Here is a 20,173-nt window from a genome sequence, read left to right as displayed (position 1 = left end):
CCTCGCTCCGTGCTGCTCTTCCAAGGTGGGATGTGGCCAGGCAGGGAGCAGTGCAGAGGCCATTTGGCAAGCAAGGAGAGCCTGTCTCCATCACACATAAATCAGCTTTGGATGCTGCTGCTGCCCCTTCAGCTGTTCCCAAGCCCAGTGTGGAGCAGGAGGGAGGGGGCACTGGGAACAACAGACAAACAGGGGGTGCTGGGGGGCTCCGGGTCCTGCAGGGAATGCTGCTGGGAGCCAGATGTCACAGAGAACAAACAGCCCTGACACATGGCCCAGGAAGCTCTGTGAGCCCTGGATGTGCTCAATCCCAGCACAAGGCAACTCTTAAGGACACTTTTCCCTGTTACTGTTATGGGGAGCCAGACATGCTGGATGGTTTCCCCATCCAGCCCTGCCGGGGTGTGAGCAGGGTCCCCAGGCCTGAAGCACCTTTGTCCCAGTTACACTGGATGACAGACTGGTTTGGGAAGGGGCTTGGAGGGGAGTGCTGCTTTGATCTTTTCTGCTCATTCCAAGGATTTTCCAATCCAGCTGTTGCAATAAAAGAGTTAAAGGACAGAACAATGATAGGAACGAGGCAGTGATTAAAGTCATGTCCTGACCTCGTGCAGCCCTGTGAGCAGGTCACGCTGAACAAAGCCTTTCTGATGACTTCTTTAGCTTTCTGTCCAAGGGAAAATGGCATTTTGATCTGTAGCCTTCCCTTTTAAAGCGGCTCATTTCTCCATTACAGCTTAACGTGAGTAATGGGTCAGGGGGTTTTATGCCCTTCTGTTATGAGTCCGACTTCAGAACTGAATCAGCCTGAATACTGCAACCAGGGAGTTTGTGAGGTTTCTGGGCTCCTCAATGTGCTCACACACTGGTGCTCCCCATCACTACCACAGAATGCATTAAACCCTTCTTCATTCGCAGACGAAGTATTGGAGGAAGGGTGCAAGACAGCAGGCATTTAAATAGCACACATTTAAATGCTGCTGGAGCCTGGAAAGCAAAGGATGTGCTGGTTTCTGTAAGCCGGGGTCTAATTCACGTGAAAGAAACTGGAGTGACTGCAAAGAGCAGACTCCTGGCACAGGTGCTTGAGAGATATTTGTCTGCATGGGAATGCCCTGGATGGTCCCAGTGCTGGGACACCAGGCAGGGAGGACAGGGCTGCCTGTGCAGCACTGCGCATCCTCCAACCAAGAGCAAACAATGAGCCCAACAGAGCAGGCACAAAACATCCCCACCTTCAGGAGAGCAAACACCAGGCTCCTCCAGGGCCCCTTTGTCCGGGGCAGATGTGGGTGCACTGTGCACCAGGAACACGCTGCAGACGTGCCTGCGCATGTAGGTGGGTGCTGGGGACTGCCCGTACAGAACACAGCCCCCATTGTCCGGGTGCTCCTCGCCCGGGGATGGGGACATCTCCCCAGCACAGAGGCTGGAGCTGAAGGAGGGGCATGAATGTGCTTATGTGGGGATGCTCAGAGGTGTGAAGCTCACCCAGTGTTGAGCCTGCACCCGAGCACCAGCAAAAGCCACATCCCGCTGCTTCCTGCAGCTCCAGGCAATGGGGCAGACTCGGTTGCCTTTTCCCCCAGATACTTCCCCAGAGTTCAGAAATGGTTTCCAGACTTGTTGGTGTTTTCCCTCTCCCTGTGACCCATTGCAGCACCCTCCCAACAAACAGCCTGGGTTGCAAAACACATCCCAGGCCTTGGTCCAAACCTCCCTCCAGAGGCAACAGATATTTCTGTAAGAGGTGGATGTGAGACCTTAACTCTGCTCCATTTGGAGCCTCCTTCCTCACTCTGAACAGGCACTGGGGGAAAAGCTTAAATGCAAGAAAGACAGAGAAGGCGCAGACCCCAGGGGATGATGGAGACACCCACGACGGGGATGATAGAGACACCCATGATGGGATGAGGTCCCCAGCAGTTACCAACCCCCCATGAGGTGCTGATGACCCCAGCACCCCCCCAGGCGAGTACCCCTTGATGATCTCAGCAGCCATGTGGTGAACGGGATGGCACTGAAAGCAGATCTGGCCCCCACATCCTGCTCCAGGGTCATTGCCCGGCTCTGCTGCAAGTTTCACACTCTCAAGTTTCTCCTTATGTAAAGTCACACTCACGTACCAATAATTAAACCAGAAAAGAGCTCTGGGCACTTTGGAAGCCACTGTGAAACCTGCAGTGAAAGGGGGAAAAGGCCAGGTTGGATACAGGGGCTTGGAGCAGCTGCTCCAGTGGAAGGGGTCCCTGCCCGTGGCAGGGGTTGGAGCTGGAGGAGCTTAAAGGCTCCTTCCAACCCAAACCATTCCATGAGTCTATGAAAAATCAGCTGTTCAGACTCCTGCAGGTCCTTCCCATGCCAGGAATGCTGTGGATGGTACCGCTATAGAGGGGCTCTCTACAGACACTGCCTCCTTCCTCACTTCACAGCTCCCAAGGGGCACCAGGCATGTGTCCACCAGCCTGGCAGAGCCACAGACCTTCACAGCCATGCAGAAGGGACTTGGAATCTCTCTTTCTCCACACACGTTAATTCCATCAGCACACTGCTTCCTCCCAGCCTTGGGATGGGGGAAACCTCTCCTCTCCACAGATGGCGGAGAGCTGCTCTAGCACATCCCCATTCCCAGCCCCGGGGCACCCCTGCTTCCCCCCACGCTGCAGAGCCACAGCTCCCATCTGCTTGGCACCAACAGGTTTCCCATTGGCTTCGATTGGCATGGCCAGGAGAGGTGGGAGGGGGAAGGTTTGCCTCTCACAGGCTCTTTCCCAGCAGACAGGGCTGGCTGGGGTTGGACACGCTCGCTCATTAGCAGGACATGAGCCACATGCCACGTAATCCACTTTGCTGCTGCTCCAGCCGGGCTCCGAGGCGCTGGAGGGCAAAGGAGACAGGCAAATACCTCCTGCTGCAGCAATGCACTCACCCGTGAGGACCCCACGCAGCAGAACCAGGACCCTGGCCCCGTGCAGGCTGATTTGGCCAAAACTTGGCTCTTCCCCATCATTCCCAAAACCACATCCCTGCAAACCACAACACACGGAATGTCCTGCTCCAACCCCACTGAGCTTCATCCTGCCCCAGGGAAGCTGAGCAGAGCCAGACGACTTCCCCTGGGGGCACAAAGAGCACTGGGGAAGGGTTGAGATTAATTCCCAACATCTTAATGAAATGAGATCTTCCAGAATAATGATGGAAGCAAATCCCATCCCTGTAGCCCTGCTCCTGCAGAATGACCACAGGGATGAACTCTGCAGCAGAGAGGGGGTTGTGGAGCAGATGCAAGAACAGGAAGCAAGAGGAATCTCTGGTTGAAGTTAAATGAAATTAAACCATTCTGCAATGAAGGATTGGTTTTAGTCAGCTCATTGGGTCCAGCAGGATGCTTTCAGGAGCAATTAGGCATTTATTCTTATTTACGGTTGTAAGAGGAACAGTAAAACTCGAGCTGTTAGTGTTCCCAAGAAGATTCCTACAGCACCATTTAATGCGTTTCAACCACTTAATTAGTGCTGATTGAACAGCACAGAGCAACATTTCCACAAAGAGAAAACCCTTTTGGTTTCAGAGAATGAAAAACGTTGGTTTAGAGGGAATACATTAGTGGGATTCCCTAACAGCCACTAAAGGCTCTGTTTTGCTCCTGCTCCCTTCAGGCTCTCCACGGCCTTCCCACACCATATGGAACACATCAGAGAGGTTTCCAGGTTGCTGACTTCCAGGCCGTGAATCTGCACCCCCCTTTTGTTTGGCAGCGACAGAACCTTCTGTCACACCTTGTGGAAGCCACCGTGTGTGCGCCAGCCCATCCTGACACTGCATCAGTGGAACGGCTCCATGGGGTTGAAATCCATGCAGGGAGCAGGGACCCACCTTGTGCCATGAAACCCGGGTGGCAGGGATGGACACATCCACACACCTTTCTATCTCCCTGGTCATGCACAGATACCCACCAGCTGTATGCACAGCTGTGTCCCCACAACACGCACAAGAAAACAAGCTCCAAGCAAACGTTGCATTACAGCACAGGAGTCAAAGGAAATAAATGATTATGAATCATTCAAATCCAGGCTGGACACAGGGGCTTGGAGCAGCTGCTCTGTGGAAGGAGTCCCTGCCCGTGCAGGGGTTGGAGCTGGATGGGCTTTAAGGCCCCTTCAACCCAAACCTTTCTATGAAGCAGCAAGGCAGTGATCACAAGGACAGGATGATTTGGCATTTCCACCCCAAGGGACAGCCCGTGCCCTGCCCTGGGGATGGCCGTAGTGCTTCCCCCCTGCCTCTGTTCGGAGGAGAGAGAAGCGCTTTGTGTGCACCTGCGGTTGGGTACAGCTTGCACAATTGTTCTGAGAAACAACTGCCAGAGCCAACACCAGCAAACCCATTTGCATCTCCTCGCCCTTAAAGCAGAACCGGTCCCCTCCTCTCGGAAACCTGTGCCCCTCTCATCACGGGCAAGAAGGGAAGTCAGGCTTCTCGTGGGAACCAGGTCCTAGGCTAAGGTTACTGATGGTCCAGTGTCTATTGACAACTGTTTTCTGTGCCTGTTCTGTCCCCTTGGAGTCCCCAGACACATCTTTGCTCCTGTCCACCGCACAAAAGGACATTTCTCAAAACACAACCCACAGCAGCTGACACCAAAGAATGGTCTGGGTCAGAAAGGACACAAATATCAGCCAATTCCAACCCCCTGCCATGGGCAGGGACACCTTACACTAGACCAAGGCTCTGTCCCATCACTGCTGATGCTCCACAGACACTCCAGGCAGCCCGATTTGGGTAGGATAACTGCCCATACACTCCTCCCATCAGGTCTGCAGCACAACCTTAAGAACTACATCCTCAGGGAACACAAGCCCAGGCTGTTTCTCAACCCCTGTCTCTTGTCTCACTCCTCCATGGGATTTTTGCCCTCTGCTGCAATTTCCTTTCACTCCCTGCACCCCTCCTGCCTCGCCTCACTCGTGGGTGAGTTTTCAATCCTGAGCCCCATGGGCTGTGTGCATTATAAAAGGACTGAGCAAACAGGCATTGAGAGAAAGGAATAGGGATGGCTTCCGAAAGTCACCCACCAGCACATGGCCAGAAGAGCCGCGGCAGCATCCCTGTGGCTCTGCATGGGGCAGCATGTGGGAGGTGGGAATGAATCTGTCAATCCCTGAACTTTAGAGCTGGCATTGAGGGGATTTATACTTCAGCTTATCTCGACAGCTCGCAGCCAGAGCTCATCCAGCCTCCTCTGCAGGACCAGCTGCAGCCAGCCCCGAATTCCAGAAATGCTTAAAAATACAGGCTAAAGGGAATAATTGCTCTTGGTGCTATTGCATTTCTCAGGTTTGACCGCAAACAGTGGTCATGCTTTCAGGAGGTCGTTGTTCTCTTGCAGAGCTGTGTATCACTACCGAGAGCACAGGGAACTCCAGGGACAGACTCTTAATCTATCGCGGTCATATCTCGGTGCTACATAAATGTGAATTCATTTATCATCCTGTCCCTCTGATAATGTAAGGAAATACTGTCATTCTATCACACAAAGGGACTCCAGTCCAGGGAGGTCAAGTGTTACCCCAAGGTCAGACAACAGATACAGCATGAGTGGGAAATGAGCTGAGATCATTTGGTTTAATCAGAAAATACCATTTAACCTTTACAAACTGCTCATAGTCCAAGGGGGGATAAGGGAAAAGCATGAAGCTTCCCATGGAAGATGAGAGCGTGGCTGCACCAGCCAGCCCATCACCCCCAACCCCATTCCATGCCCCCGCAGCAGCTGGGAAATGGTCCCACGACAGCCGATCCGCGGGGCACTGGGTCACACCAGCCCCTCTAATCAGCTTCCCACCCTCCCGGGGAGCTGCTGCTTCCCACAGCTCCTGCTTTCACCAGCGAGGGGGAGAAAACCCACAAGGATTAGTTGGAGTTATCCCTGGTTAAAAACAAAGGGCTCCAGAGCGTCGGTTCTGCATGGGCTGTATCCTGGCTGTGATGTGACATTTAACGTGTCAGATATGGGGTACAGCTAAGAGGAGAAAGCAATCGGTTTCACTTGTTACTTGGGGGTGGGGGGGAAGGATGTTTAACCACTCTTCTTATATTGCAACCTGCTTGGATAAATACATGGCCATCTATTGCATTAGGATGTTGCTTTGAGAGGGACAAGGAAGGGAATTGTGTGGTGGGAAATGAGAAGCTTTAAGAGGCAGTGTCAGGGCACAGTACACAACGATGGCACGTGTCTGCAGTGCTGCACAGGACACTGCCCATGGGCACTTCACCCGTGATACCAGTGCTGGCCCCGGAGCTTCCCAATCCTGAACCTTTGTGCCAACCCAACCACAACTCTGGTGCTGCCAACCCCCCTGGGCAGTACCAGTGGTGACAGGGACCAGTCCCTCACCCTCCCAGCAAACCTCCTTCCCAAGGCCCATCCATCCCACACTGCACAGGGGGAGCAGCACCCAGCTGACAGCAAGGGGTAATGCCCGTCCTGGCCACCCCGCTCAGGGACAGCAGCATCTGGCCCCTGGTGATCAGCCAAGTGCTAATCACAGAGCGTGAGCTATAAACAGCAACCGGAGCAGGGATCAGGCAGCAGTTGCTCTGGAAAAGCTGCCCTGCCCCTTCTGGTTCCCTGTGCATGGCACAGCCCTGAGGGGGATCACACACTGGGGGCTTGCAGCGGGCTGAGCTGCTGCAATAACAACGGGAATGGCTTTAGCCTGCCTGAGGGGAGACTGAGCTGAGCTCTTAGGCAGAAGCTGTTCCCTGGGAGGGTGCTGAGGCGCTGGCACAGGGTGCCCAGAGAAGCTGTGGCTGCCCCATCCCTGGCAGTGCTCAAGGCCAGGTTGGACACAGGGGCTTGGAGCAGCTGCTCCAGTGGAAGGGGTCCCTGCCTATAGCAGGGGTTGGAGCTGGAGGAGCTTTAAGGTCCTTTCCAACACAAACCAGGCTGGGACTCTCTGAAATTCTAGCATTCAAAAGGTGAAGGACTTGAGCATAAAAGCTTTAACGCTCGTGGGGTGGGATGAGCCCAGAAGAGCTTTGACAAGAGCTACCAGCAAGGGTTTGTCCTGGGGAACAGGAGGCAGAAACAGCACCAAGCTCTGCAACCAGCTCTGAGGAGCCACTGGGCAGCATCACAGGGCAAGTCCTTCCTCACCTCATCACAGAGCTCAGGAAACAAAGCAGGATGGTGCAGCTCTCCCCCCCCCGCACCTTCCAAAGAGCTGGGAATGCCACATTCCCAGCAGGAACACCACACAGGAGCAGGACAGGGCATGGGTGGCAGAGATGCTGAGGTCCATGAGGACCCACCAATGCAACCCCATATGTACATCCCCAGGTACAAGCAGTCTCTGCTCCCCCTTCACAGCCTCTCCCATCTTTTCAGCTGCAACATTCCCAACCTGTCCCCCTCAACCAGCACCCCCCAAAGTCACCCCAGCCTCCAGCCAGGTTCCAGCCACCATCTGCCCCTGGTCTGTAACCGGATCAAACACGGAGGTGTCACTGATGAGGCAGGAACATGCCTCCTGGTGATCGACCCCGTAAGCGAGCTCTGCTCACAGGCACCAGCTCTTCCCCGGAGCCTGGCCAAGGGCTCTCTATCCCCTTACAGCTCCTCACCACATGCAGGCAGCTGCCAGATGCTGCCCTCCATCCACCACCTGCAGCCCAGGAAGCCCCCTCTGCATGGAGCATAGCGTTCCTCCCCATCCTTACACTGGGTATCAGCCCAAATCCAGGGATTCAGCTCCCAACGAGAGTCACTGTATGTGATCACACTGCTCTGCTCTTCCCAGACACAGGCTTGGAGCACATCTGGTTCCCATGTTCTGCAAAATGCCTCTGACATTTCATATCCAACCCCAGGCGCTTCAGCAGCCGTGACAGAGCACAGCAGCAGCAGATCTGACATTTCCTCCCTGAGCCATCTCATGGACAGCCTTTAAACGGAACGACAGCCCAGAACAGGTTGGAGAAATGGGAAGGACCGGGAATGCTCAGGTAATTCTTCAGGACCTCGTATAAAGTTGCAAACAAGGCTGTCTGCAAGTCTGGCTCCATCAGGGGCACTGGGTTCGCTTTTGAAGTGGGCTTTCCTTGCACTGTGGATGCTTACTTAGCCCCTGATTCCACAGGAAGGACATCATTACCTGTCATCTGCATTCCTCTCACAAATCCCATTTCAGACCCAACTGAGCATCCCTTTGCTCCTGCTGGAGACACTCAGCTCTTCCAAGTTCAGTGGAAGTTTGGCAGAGAGACCTCGATGCTCTGATGAGTTACAGTTCAAATCAAGCCAGCTCCACCTCATCCCCTGCCTCACACCCACACCTGGGCAGGCTGGGTCCCTTCTCCCTCAGTCCAACACTTGCAAGTAGTTCATTTCCCAACAGAAGCAGTTGGCAACCCAAAGTCAATGGTCCACGTGTCTCCCATCAGCCTCAATAATGTTTTAGTAGCCCCATCCTTGCTGCCTGTTCTTCAGAAGCCAGGCATCAACAGCCTTTGCCAACAGACTGTGTCTTAGCCTGGGATAGCAGAGACCTGCAAAATCACACGTTCTTCATTACCCCAGGCTCAGAAGGGAAACACCATTCTCCGGTATTTCAGCAGTGCTTTCACAAGTTTGCACATTACTCTGCATCAAATTCTCACCCTTTGCCACACAGTCATTAATATTGCCAGCACAGCCACTCCATCTGCCTCCTGAGCCCCCTCCAAAGCAGTAATAAGTTAATTGGTAGAAGCATTTGGCTTCTACATAACGAAGCTGGCACAAAACCAGCTTTTAACCTTCAGGACTGAATACAGGATGCAGGATGGGGATTACTTGTTTACTGCGCTGAAAAGGAAAACAAAAGGCATGTGTATCTGTATTGAAAGACCAGGCTGGGGCTTTGTATTTCATAGGATCCCAGCCTGGTCTGGGTTGGAAGGGACCTTAAAGCTCCTCCAGCTCCAACCCCTGCCATAGGCAGGGACCCCTTCCACTGGAGCAGCTGCTCCAAGCCCCTGTGTCCAACCTGGCCTTGAGTACTGCCAGGGATGGGGGGGCAGCCACAGCTTCTCTGGGCACCCTGTGCCAGCACCTCAGCACCCTCCCAGGGAACAGCTTCTGCCTAAGAGCTCATCTCAGTCTCCCCTCAGGCAGGTTAAAGCCATTCCCCTTGGCCTGTCCCTACAGGCCCTTGTCCCAAGCCCCTCTCCAGGTTTCCTGCAGCCCCTTTAGGCACTGGAGCTGCTCTCAGGTCTCCCCTTCAGGAGCCTTCTCTTGTCCAGGCTGCCCCAGCCCAGCTCTCTCAGCCTGGCTCCAGGTCAGAACTGCTCCAGCCCTCGCAGCATCCCCATGGCCTCCTCTGGACTCCCTTTTCCTTTAAAAGACCCAAAGGAAGTGAGGCTGTGCCCAACCCTGGGCCTTCTGCTGCAGAGCATCTTACACAGGCGGTGCTGGAGAAAGGAGCTGCAGTGCTCCTGGCACTAGTTGTGAAAATGGGAAGGCACAAAGCAACCGGTTCATGCCTTGAGAATGCACAGACAGGAAGAGTGTGGGTGTCTGTGATGGATGGTAGGTAAGTAACAGCAGAAAACACACAACCAGCTGCGGGAGTAAGCATCACTTTGTGATCTCCTGCTGTGCACCATCATTCCTGAGACTAGATGCTGTATTGATTCAGTTTGAGTTGGGGATACACGAGGTAAAGACCTTTACCTGCCTTCTCCGGGCTGCAAAACATTCCCAACACCCCCCCCCCGGAACACCAGAAACCCGTGTCCTACAAACCCTTGTCAATACAAATCTCTCACTGAGATTGAGCTGAAATCTGGCTTCGGTTTCCTAGGAAAACACTTGAAGGATCTTCCCCTTCACAGTACTCAGGGAGAAATGATCCCACTGGATAAGACCTGGGATCACCTCTGGCAGGAGCTACAGGGGTTGCTGGTGCTCAGCACCGCTCAGCCAAAGCATCCCAGTGTTTCCATCCCATCCCGGCCAGGCTCCAGCCACGCGGGCTGCCTGCCCTGCCTGCAGTGCTGCCTGAATAGAGCTCGGAGGAACCAGTGCTAAGCCAGGCACTGGGCTCAGGACATGACCCATCCCTGGCCTTTTCAAACCCCTGTTCCCGAGTTCCTTCCCTCGGAACAGGAGATGATGAAGGAATGCAGAGCATGTCCCACACTGGCTGAAGCAATATGGAAAATAGTAAACGTTTTTCACGTGGGTTTGGGGAGTTTCTTCCCCTTCTCCTCTAGCACAAACCGCTGACATTTCCCAAGCAACGTTATTCCTACACTGAAGAAATGATGCAAGTGGTGGCTTTAAGGGTGGAACAGAATCCAGAGCACTACACACGACCTCTGATTTGGAAGATTGAGTAAATTTGAGTTTCTTAGCCAAAACACACAGAGAGAACCACGTGGAGCTGGATCACTGCACAGGACCCAAAACATGCAATACACTGACTGCCAATGTTCCACTGCTGGTATAGTACTGACAGCACCTGCACCAGCCTTGGGGCTGGCCAGTCCAGGTCCTGCCTGTCCCCAGGAGCCAGTACCATAACGTAGGCACTGGGCTTGGATGTTAAGCCTGGCTTCTTCCAGACTACCACAGAGCTGCACTAAAGCCCCAGTGAGAGCTGACGGCACTAGAGCCTGACCCACTTCGATGCTTCCCCTCTTCAATACTCTGTTAGAAGGGTTGATAAGGCAAGCATATGCTTAAGAGATAAAGTCATCCCTCCCCAGAGATATCTTCACAGCTCATTTGTTACACCCCCTCAAAGAACAGAGGGCAAGAGCCAGATTCAATTGTCTTGAAGCTACAACGAGGGATGAGAGTTCAGTTTTGCCTCCCAGCCGTACTGCTGGTTCCACTCCTAACAAGCTGCACTTCAAGGCAATGCGTTTATCACACGAGCAGCTTTATTTCAAAGCCCGCATGAACAAAGGGAGAGCTGGCCACAAGCCTCATCACTTCTGGGCTCATCCTGTATCTCCCCAGCTGCATCTTTATCCCCATTTCAACCAGGCTCCAGGCCCAAGTGTTACGCTCTAATTTAAGGATGGGATTTTCATGCTCACTTGCAGACAAGCGAAATGGTAAAGCAATACTGTTCCCCATCAGAAGGGACCAAAGGGCTTCATATGATGAGCTTTGGCTTGGTTCCAAGCAGCACCACTTGGTTTTTCTTACCTGAATATATATATATGTGTATATATAGATAGATATACATAGAGGCAATAACAGCATTTTCCAGGTGCTCTTGTCAGAGGAAGAGCATCACTGACTGGCTGCAGGAGGTGGTGCAGTAATTATCACCCTCTGAGGAGGGAATGCACTTGCAAACCCATCACTGAAACATTACTATTACAAATGTAGACAGAGGTACCAGGTCTGCACCATTTTGGACATGGGAAGATGCCCAAACCCAATTCCCTGAGGACCTCAGCCTGCTCTCTCTCCATCAGAACCAAGCCTGCTGAAGCAGCTTGATAAAGCTAGAAATCCTTTTCACTGCCCATAAACCTCTGCTCTTTATGATCTTAGCCTCTCAAGCAGCTCCTTATTTTCCTAGCTGGCTCTTCTGAAGCATTGCTTCCAATGCAGCATCAGGCATTTTCCAGGAATTTTCAGAGCAGGTGAGTTTGGTGCTCTGTCATTTGGGAATCACGGGGGAAAAGGGTGCAATTGGCTCCAGAACAAGCATCTATTCTGGGTGGCAACCTCAGGATCCTTCCCTTGGCATCCAAGCAGCCCCATGTGACAAGCGGATGCCAAGCAGCCGAGCCTCCCTCCCGCTCAGGCATGCATACAATTCCCATAATATCTGCCTTCCAGCCCTGCTCCCAGCCTAGGAAGCTGGACAAAGCCTGCAGGCATCTGTAACCCTTTGTGTGCTTTGCCTAGAAAGATTGGACCAGATGATCCTTGAGGTCCCTTCCAACCTGGAATTCTGTATTCCATGAAGCAGCGTGCTTAGTTGTGGAAAACCGAGGATTTCCACACAGCAGGAATGAAGCCGGCAGGTTCATGCCCTGCCTGGGAGCACGCAGGGAGGCATGAAGGCATTTAGGATTGGAGCATCAGCGAGTGCCACACTGAGACCCAAGTGGGGCAGTTTGGAGCAGCAGGCACCCTTGCTGGATGCTGGATCCCTTTCTGGGGGTCACAATTCCACAGCACTTCCCGCAGCCACTCACATCCCACGGGAGCCTGTGGCCATGGCAACCCACAGCCATGTGCAGGAGCATCCACAGGAGCAGAGAAGGGGGAGAAGCTGCTCCCGAGCTCAAAAGTTATTCATGAGGAACTAGTGGGAGCCCTCTGAAGCGCGCTCCCCTCCAGCCCTGCCAGGGAGCAGGCAGCAAGAACCTTCCTCCCTGGTCCCCTTGGCAAAAGGCTGTTCTGATGCTATTAAAAGAGGGAAAGAGACCATTCCAGTGCTGGCAACCCTGCAGCACCAGCCCCTCGGTGCCTTTGTTGGTGGTGGTCTTAATGAGGCCCCCCCCCCGAAGGGAGTCTCTGAGCAGTGGGCAGAGCGGTCCCCCCCCATCACTGCTCCTGTAGTTCTGCTCCTGCTGCAGCCCAAGCCCCCATGAGCTGCTCCCATCAGATTTCTGACCCCATTTGGAATGCTTTTGTTATTTTTACTTTTTAAGTATTATTTTTACTTTTTTATTGTTACAATTACTCGTTTATTGCAAATGTCAAACCTGATTTCACACCAAAATGTGACTTGAGGCTCTTAGGCAGAAGCTGTTCCCTGTGAGGGTGCTGAGGCGCTGGCACAGGGTGCCCAGAGAAGCTGTGGCTGCCCCATCCCTGGCAGTGCTCAAGGCCAGGTTGGACACAGGGGCTTGGAGCAGCTGCTCCAGTGGAAGGGGTCCCTGCCCATGGCAGGGGTTGGAGCTGGAGGAGCTTTAAGGTCCCTTCCAACCCAACCCAGTCTGGGATCCTATGAACAGATGTGTGATGGAGCATACTCTGAGAGCAAACCAGCTGCACTGAAAGCCGGTTGTTGCTATCAGCACTTTCAAGATAGGTTTTCCCATTCAATCTTTCAAGAGGTTTTCATTTTAATCAGCTCAAATTACAGCAGACAGGTAGGACTCATGTATAGAACCCAACACAGCATCTCCAGAGCAACCTGGCTGTAATTACACCCAAACCACCTGACTATTCTGCCTGTGTCAGAACCTGCTCTCTGAGCTGCTCCCATCCCCACAGCACAGGGACATCTAAGGGCTGAATCTGTGTGCTGGGATGGGCCAGCCATTGCTGGGATCCTCCATCAGGGAGACACAGCATCCTCCTTGCACCACACAGCTCACAAACCCACCTGGGCAGAGGGGAAGAGCAGGGAGGCAGATTTCCTGGTCACCAGCTCATGCAGGCAGGCTGTGCTCTGTGCATGGAGCTTTCTAGGTCCTCAAGAGCCGAAGCATCTCAGCACAACAGACAAAGCCTGCACTAAACAGCAATGAAAACACCCGGCACAGTTTGTGGAAGATGACACTAATCACCTCCCCAGGGAGCTCACCCCCATCATCTCCATCTCCTTGTGCCTGGTGCAAGTGCCTCCTGCCTTGGAGCTGCCTGCGGTGCAGGGGTGCAGGCAGAGCCCACCATGGTAACTGCTCTGCTCCCTATCTGCCAAGGGAGGGGCATCTATGGGTGTTCTGGAATAAGCAGCTTGGATCCAAACAAACCCACAGCACGAGGAGCAGGAGGCTACAATCAGCTTACACCCAGATTACTGCAACTCCTTTTGCAAGAAAAAAGCTTATTAGTAACCCAAGAAGTCAGGACAGCACTTTTACATCTTGCCCTAAAGCTCTCTGGATTAAAAGAGAGGTATCCTAATTAAATCAAAAGGTTCATATGCTTCTGGTGAAGCTGGTATTTGCACCAGCACCAACCCCCTGCAGGGAAATGGGCTGCTTCCAGCCCAGCACTGGCAGCGTTATTCACCTCCCATCTCAGTGATAAGCAGGAATTAAGGGGTTAGATGTACGCGTCATCCCAGCCTGACTCAGGAAAGAATGGAAAGCAGGAAAGTCAGAAGACGCAGTGATAATGGAGACCAAACCCCAGTTAACTGGCCCTGGGCAGCATCCAACCATGGAAAACAGGACAGTCAAAGAGCAAAGGGGTTCCTCAGCAGCCAGACCCACGGGACTTGCTGGCAGAGCCTCATCCCAAGGTGACTCCTGCCATGCCCTTGGGACATGCAGGCAGCCCCCAAGCAGGACACAGCAGCAGTTTCCCACCCATCCTACTGCAAATGCCTCCACATCCAAAGTCACCTCCGCCACCACCTCCTCACAAGTTACTCCAAAGGAAGTCTCCTACCTTCGCCTTCCCCATTTAAGACAGTTTCCCCTCTCCAGAGCCCGGGTTAAGGTTCTCCATCTCCTCTATCCCAAACACAAGGTGTCTCCATGTGCCGGGGGGGGATGTGCTGAGCCCCCTTGGCTCCGTCAGCATCCCCTGGGGTGAGCCCAGAAATCACTGAGCTGCTGCCCAAGACCCTTCCCCATCCTGCCCCTGCCCCACTGCTGCAAGGCTGCGTTATCTCCAGCCCACCCATCCCCACGGGCCGGTGAAGGGGGCACAATGGCTGTTATTAATAACTCCAACTTTCTTCTCCCTGCTCTTGCTGGATTTTCCTTCATGAATAATGCAGGAGCTGTGGCTCAGGACACTGCCCACTCTGTCCCCCACCGGTCCCCGAGCCAGCAGGGAGTGGGTTCAAGTGCCAGCCAGGGCCTGTCCCTGTGTCCTGGGTGCCAGCACTGCCGGTACAACAAGGTTTTGTTCCCAGATGCAGCTTCCTTTTGTTCCAGCCCTGCTGGCAGCAACATTCACGGTGGCGAGACAGCCCCGTGCATCATGCGGCAAAGCAGAGACCTCAGCGACACCGGAGCCAGGCCGCGGATGGGCACTTCCCAGCCAGGGATTCCTAAGCACTGCACCAGTATTCCAGCACAGTTTCTCCCCTCTCCGACAGCAGCTATGGAAACGAAGGCAATAAAGGTGCAGAAGGATGAGGAAGCCTCATGTACCACACTCATTTGAGTGGTTCCCAGGTTACTCGAGTGCCAGCTCTGCTGGTACCAAATTGAAGTGCAAGAGTGTGATTTAATTAAAGATACTTCCCCTTTGTGCTGTAGCCGCAGTCCTGATCTGCCCCAGACGCAGACTTCGATCTACCCCAAACACAGACTCTGCTGAGGATATTACTTAGTGCAAGGTACAAGAGGAAGCCCAAGAAGTGTAAACCCCTCCAGTCCAAGCCAAGGAGGATCTGGCCCACGTTTGAGAAAACACATCTGAATCGCATGGGCTTCCCTCCCTTCTGCTAGCAGAAAGGGAAAACTCCCTCTGAGTTCCCAGAGCCTGGTCCCAGTGCAGACAGCACAGAGCACACTGCAGAGCCAAGCAGCTCCCAGTGTCTCTGAAACCCTGCCTTCTCCCAAACCACCCTTGAGACCTGGGTGCAGGGTGCCCTGCCTCAAGCTGCTGCACACTGGGAGCTGCATAGGCTCACACCAGCCCCCCAGAACACCCCCCATCCATCCTGTACCCTCATCACCCAAGCACAAGCAAACAGAGCAAAGCAGCAGCCTCCTCCCCAGCCCCACTTCACTCCTCGTGCTGTGCTGCATCACTTGCTGCGTCACTTACTGCATCACTTGCTGCATCACTTGCTGCATCGCCGGCACCGCTGCTGGGACCTTCCCAGAACCTTGTGCAGTGCCCAGCAGCATCAGCTGCGGGTTTAACTCCTGGAGCATCGCAGGGCACCAAAGGCATCCCGAGCCGGGCAGAGGACAATCACCTCCCAGCAGGCTCCAGCAGAGCCTGAGCCATCCTGCCCTGCATGTAATTAACTGTGTCTCCAGCAGCTCAGTGCTTTTCTGCCAGCCAGGCTCCGGGTCCCAGGGAGGGCGGCTCCGGGGTGCACAGGGACGTGGCATTGGGGAATTGGGGTGATTCCCAGCATGGGGACAAGCAGACGCATCTCAGCTCCTTCCCACTCACTGTCAGCGTGGGCTGAGCACTCAGACGGGAGCAGGTTTTCCCCATTGTGTCCCCCCGGTGCAGATACAACGGCTCAGAGCACAGGGCAGAGGGGAAGGGAGGTGAAGGAGAGGGTGAGGACAAGGGCAGAGAGGGGGGAATGGGAGTGAAGCTCACAGAGCATTTTGTGTTGGAAGGGACCTTAAAGCTCCTCCAGCTCCAACCCCTGCCATGGGCAGGAACCCCTTCCACTGGAGCAGCTGCTCCAAGCCCCTGTGTCCAACCTGGCCTTGAGCACTGCCAGCAGAGCCCTGGTCCTGGAGCACGCGGTCCTTTGCGGCTCTGCAATGAGAGCCAAAGGCTGCAGCAAACCCTGCACTAAGCAGGCATCAGCTCCCACACAGACCCTGAGCCCCACTGCAGAGCACTTCTCCTCCCAGTAACCCCAGCACAGATGCACCAGGTCCCCCATTAGCACCCAGGGCCTGTGCTTACAGGAAGGGAGAGCTTGCTGGCATCCCAGAGTTCTCCAGAGGAAGCAGAATGGGGCAGGCAGGACCCACAGCTTGTCCAAGGACAGAGGGACAAGGGGGGGGGGGGGGGGGGGGGGGGGGGGGGGGGGGGGGGGGGGGTAGGTGGTCCTTCTTAAACAGGACATTGTTCTCCTCCCAGAAACACTCCCTGGTCCAAAAGACTTCTTATGGATGAACAGTGGTGAGACCTCCGGGATGCAGGTCACCCGGATGACTTTCTGGTCCAGAAGGACCGAGGTGACTCTGCTGTTCCAGCTCTGACCTGAAAACATCCCCAAGTCTGAACCTCAGACCCTTCCAGGGCCCGCTCACCCCTGTGGTACATCCTGGGCTTTACTGCTTTCCAGCTTTTCAAGAGGCAACCCCAAAACACTGCAGAGAGCTGATTTAAGAGATGGGCACAGTCTGTGCGTGTATCCCAGATCCAGTGGTAATTAGGAAACAGATGGGGAAGGAGGGGAGGGATGGGAGGAATCTTTGTTAGGTTAATTGTCTGAAGTCACTAAATGAAATAGAGGTGTCCTGATTTCCCTGGAGGATCCTACATAAACTTAGGGATAGACTTTTGCAGAGAATCAAAGAGGGAGCTTCCAGTGAAGAGTGGTGAAAGATTACAACTAATCAGGTAAGAACAGAAGTGATAAACCCAAGTTAAAACACAAAGATCCCCTTTGTAGCTTCAAATGAGGGATTGCCCACTCTGACCCACAACTTCATTACTATCCTGTTAAAATGCTGTCTCCATTTTCCTGATTAAATGCTGTAGAGTGGAGAAATCTTTTTGTCTTGGTTGCCCTCCAGGGATGGGGGAGCTTCTGTGCAAGAGGACTAAGCCCCACGGGTGGTTCAAATGACACCTTTTTGAGCAAGCTCTTCAAGCCTCTTGCTCCCCAAGGTGCCCTCCAAGGATCAGATGGACCCAGAACCTGATATTTCAGAGCAAACACAGCAACATCCCCCTTGTTTCCTGGCTCCTGAGGGTTTGGTGCCATTGCCCACTGGATGGTGTATGCCAAGGGGTGTGTTTTTCTGTCCCCCAAACAGAACACACAACTCACACCCCCCCCCCCCCCCCCCCCCCCAGCGCTGCAGAAGTCCCTTTAGTAACCATTAGCATTCTAACAACTTCAAGCCTCAAACAGCCCATCACAAGATCCTGGTGACAGTTCACTTCACCAGAAGCATGGCGCTCCTCAGTTTCCCCCATGGAAGGGCATCACAACCACCACAAACTGACTTCAGTTCGGCTCTGCTGTCTCTGTTTCTCATTAACCCAGAGCAGCTGCAAGGATAAGGACAGAGCCATCCCTGCTGATCCGGATTAGTGACCCAGGGCGAGCCAAACAGATTTCAAACCACTCGAAAATTAGAGTGGGGCTGGAAGGGAGAAAGATAAAGTGATCAGATGTAATGGGACTGTGTGAGCAGGACCAGACCTTGGGATTTGAAGCCATAAGCCACATTGCTACTAATCAACCAGTTACTCCTCTCTGGTTTCCCCTGTATTCAAGCAATGCTTTCCCTATCTGGTGATTAAAACATGATTCAGCCTCTTAAGAAATAAACACTAAAGAAATACAAGATCTGAGTTTAAAAAGTGAATTACTTCTAATCTGCAATGACTGCCTACTGCAGATCAACTGAGCCATCAACATACCAAAGAGACCAAAGGAGGAGCAGGAATACACCTAAAACAACACCCAGAGCAGGTGTCTTGACTGCAAGGTCTGGTCTTGCCCCTGTGCCCAGCATCTTCATTTTCCCTGTGGAGGATTGGAGCAGGTTGGGCTCTGCCTGCACCTCTCTATGGGGCTGTGGCTGCTGGAGCTGCAGAACCCGTGTGGTACCTCCCAGTGACATTACCCTGAGCACATCGAGTGAGACAGCAAACCCTTGCTGACATCCCTCCTTCCTCACCTTAACAGCACAGGGTAACCCAGGAGGACAAAGGGATTCTCACCCTGGAGATCTGCTCTCCGAAGGGCTCCAGGCAGCAGCAGGGCACTGCCAGCACTGCAGGCAGCAGTGTCCCGTCATAGCTGATGCTGGCTGCCAGCACCTTCCAGCAGCACAGAGGAGGAGATGCAGAGCCTGGCAGAGGGGATGGCCTCAGTCGTGCCACAGAAAACAGTGGCAGGAGGTCAGGAACAGGGCTGGTTGCCAGCAACAATTCAGCCCTGCTTGGAGATGAATGGGGTCACTGGGGATTAACTCGGTCCAACACCTCTATTGCTTGAAGATGGGGACAGCACAGGCTGCCAGTCTGGGATACAGGGAATAAGGAGGATGAATAAAGGCTCTCCAAGGAAGATGAGCTGTGTTCTCTTTTCAGAACACCTGAAATCCCATTGATTCCTTACAGGCTTACACTGAGCAATCAGGACTTCATGCAGGTGTCAGATTCACTTGCAGAGACCAGGACTGCACTATCCCCAAGGCACATCCCCTCTCCCACCACAGGCTTATGCAGAAAGGTTAAACCTGGGCCCTCGCACCCACTCCACATGAAGCCCCATAATGCAGCTGCCCCTGTGGGCAGCAGTGACTGGATCCATCTGCCTTCCCCATCGCAGCATCTGCTTGGAATCAATACCAAGAGCATCTCCAGCATAGCTCAACAAGCCCCTTTTTACCAGACAACAGGCAGAAACTGCATTTCCATTGTAGATAAGCATTTGCTTTGCTTTCTGTCATGTAAGTTCTGTAGCTGAGCACACACCACATCCCTGTTGTTTGCCTGCACTGATTTATTTTGCAAGAGCTCCTGACTGAGAACCAGGACTTACTGCAAATTGATGGACATCTGTTGACTTGAACCAGGTGACAGCAGTGATTTAGTGCATTCAGTAGCCCACAAAATAACTTAGTGCTTAGACAGGGCCTCAAGGTTTCCTGACATGAGAACACACATACCAGTCCCTGCAGCATGGGCAGTCCTCCTTATCTACCTATAGGGAAACTGAGGCAGGGCATCTAAATGACTGGTCCACCCCCAGGGTAGCTACACACATTAATGCAGAGCACTTTCCAACCTCCAAGCCTGAATTAGGTAACGTTAGCCCCATGGATGCTCTCTGCCACTGCAGGCAGTCTAAAGCCATCCTTGAGTCAAGCCACATCACCCCTGCCTGAGCACATCAGGGATTAGACACTTGGAAGTTCATTAGTGCCATTTCCCCACTTATCACAGCCTGGGGGGGGGCAGCAGCACTGGTGACTCGCTGGTCAAGCAGGGAGGCCCCTGTCCCCGACTGCACTGAGTACAAGTGACACACTGCTGCTCGCTCTCTGTCCCTGGAGCTGACACCGCAGCTCTGCTGCCTGCTTCCAACAGGAGCCTGATGCTGATCCCTGCCCATGATACAGCCACGCTGGTCAGGGCGGGTTAAGCTCCCTCCCATGACAGCAGCCTGTGTGCTGCTGCTCCCTGCACGATGGGAACCAGGGACACAGGGAAGCAGCTCCTCATCCCTGTGCTCCTTCTCCACTCCTGTGGTCACACACGCCAGCCTTCACAGAGCCTGAGCCTTGGCTGCCAAGGTACCCACACACCTGCAGTGATATCCTGCACCCACAGATCAAACACTTACAGGGAACTTCAGTTTCT

General features: G+C 53.6%; 1 protein-coding gene across 6 annotated transcripts in view; it reads right to left on the bottom strand.

Annotated features, from left to right (window-relative positions):
- NFASC (neurofascin) overlaps positions 1 to 20,173 on the bottom strand; it is an 80,674-nt gene that overhangs the window by 52,645 nt on the left and 7,856 nt on the right. The window lies entirely within an intron of this gene.

Source organism: Melopsittacus undulatus, chromosome 16, assembly GCF_012275295.1.
Source record: "Melopsittacus undulatus isolate bMelUnd1 chromosome 16, bMelUnd1.mat.Z, whole genome shotgun sequence".
Taxonomy (NCBI): Eukaryota; Metazoa; Chordata; class Aves; order Psittaciformes; family Psittaculidae; genus Melopsittacus; species Melopsittacus undulatus.
The sequence above is the reverse complement of the archived record's forward strand: the minus strand, read 5'-3'. Positions and strand labels throughout refer to the sequence as shown.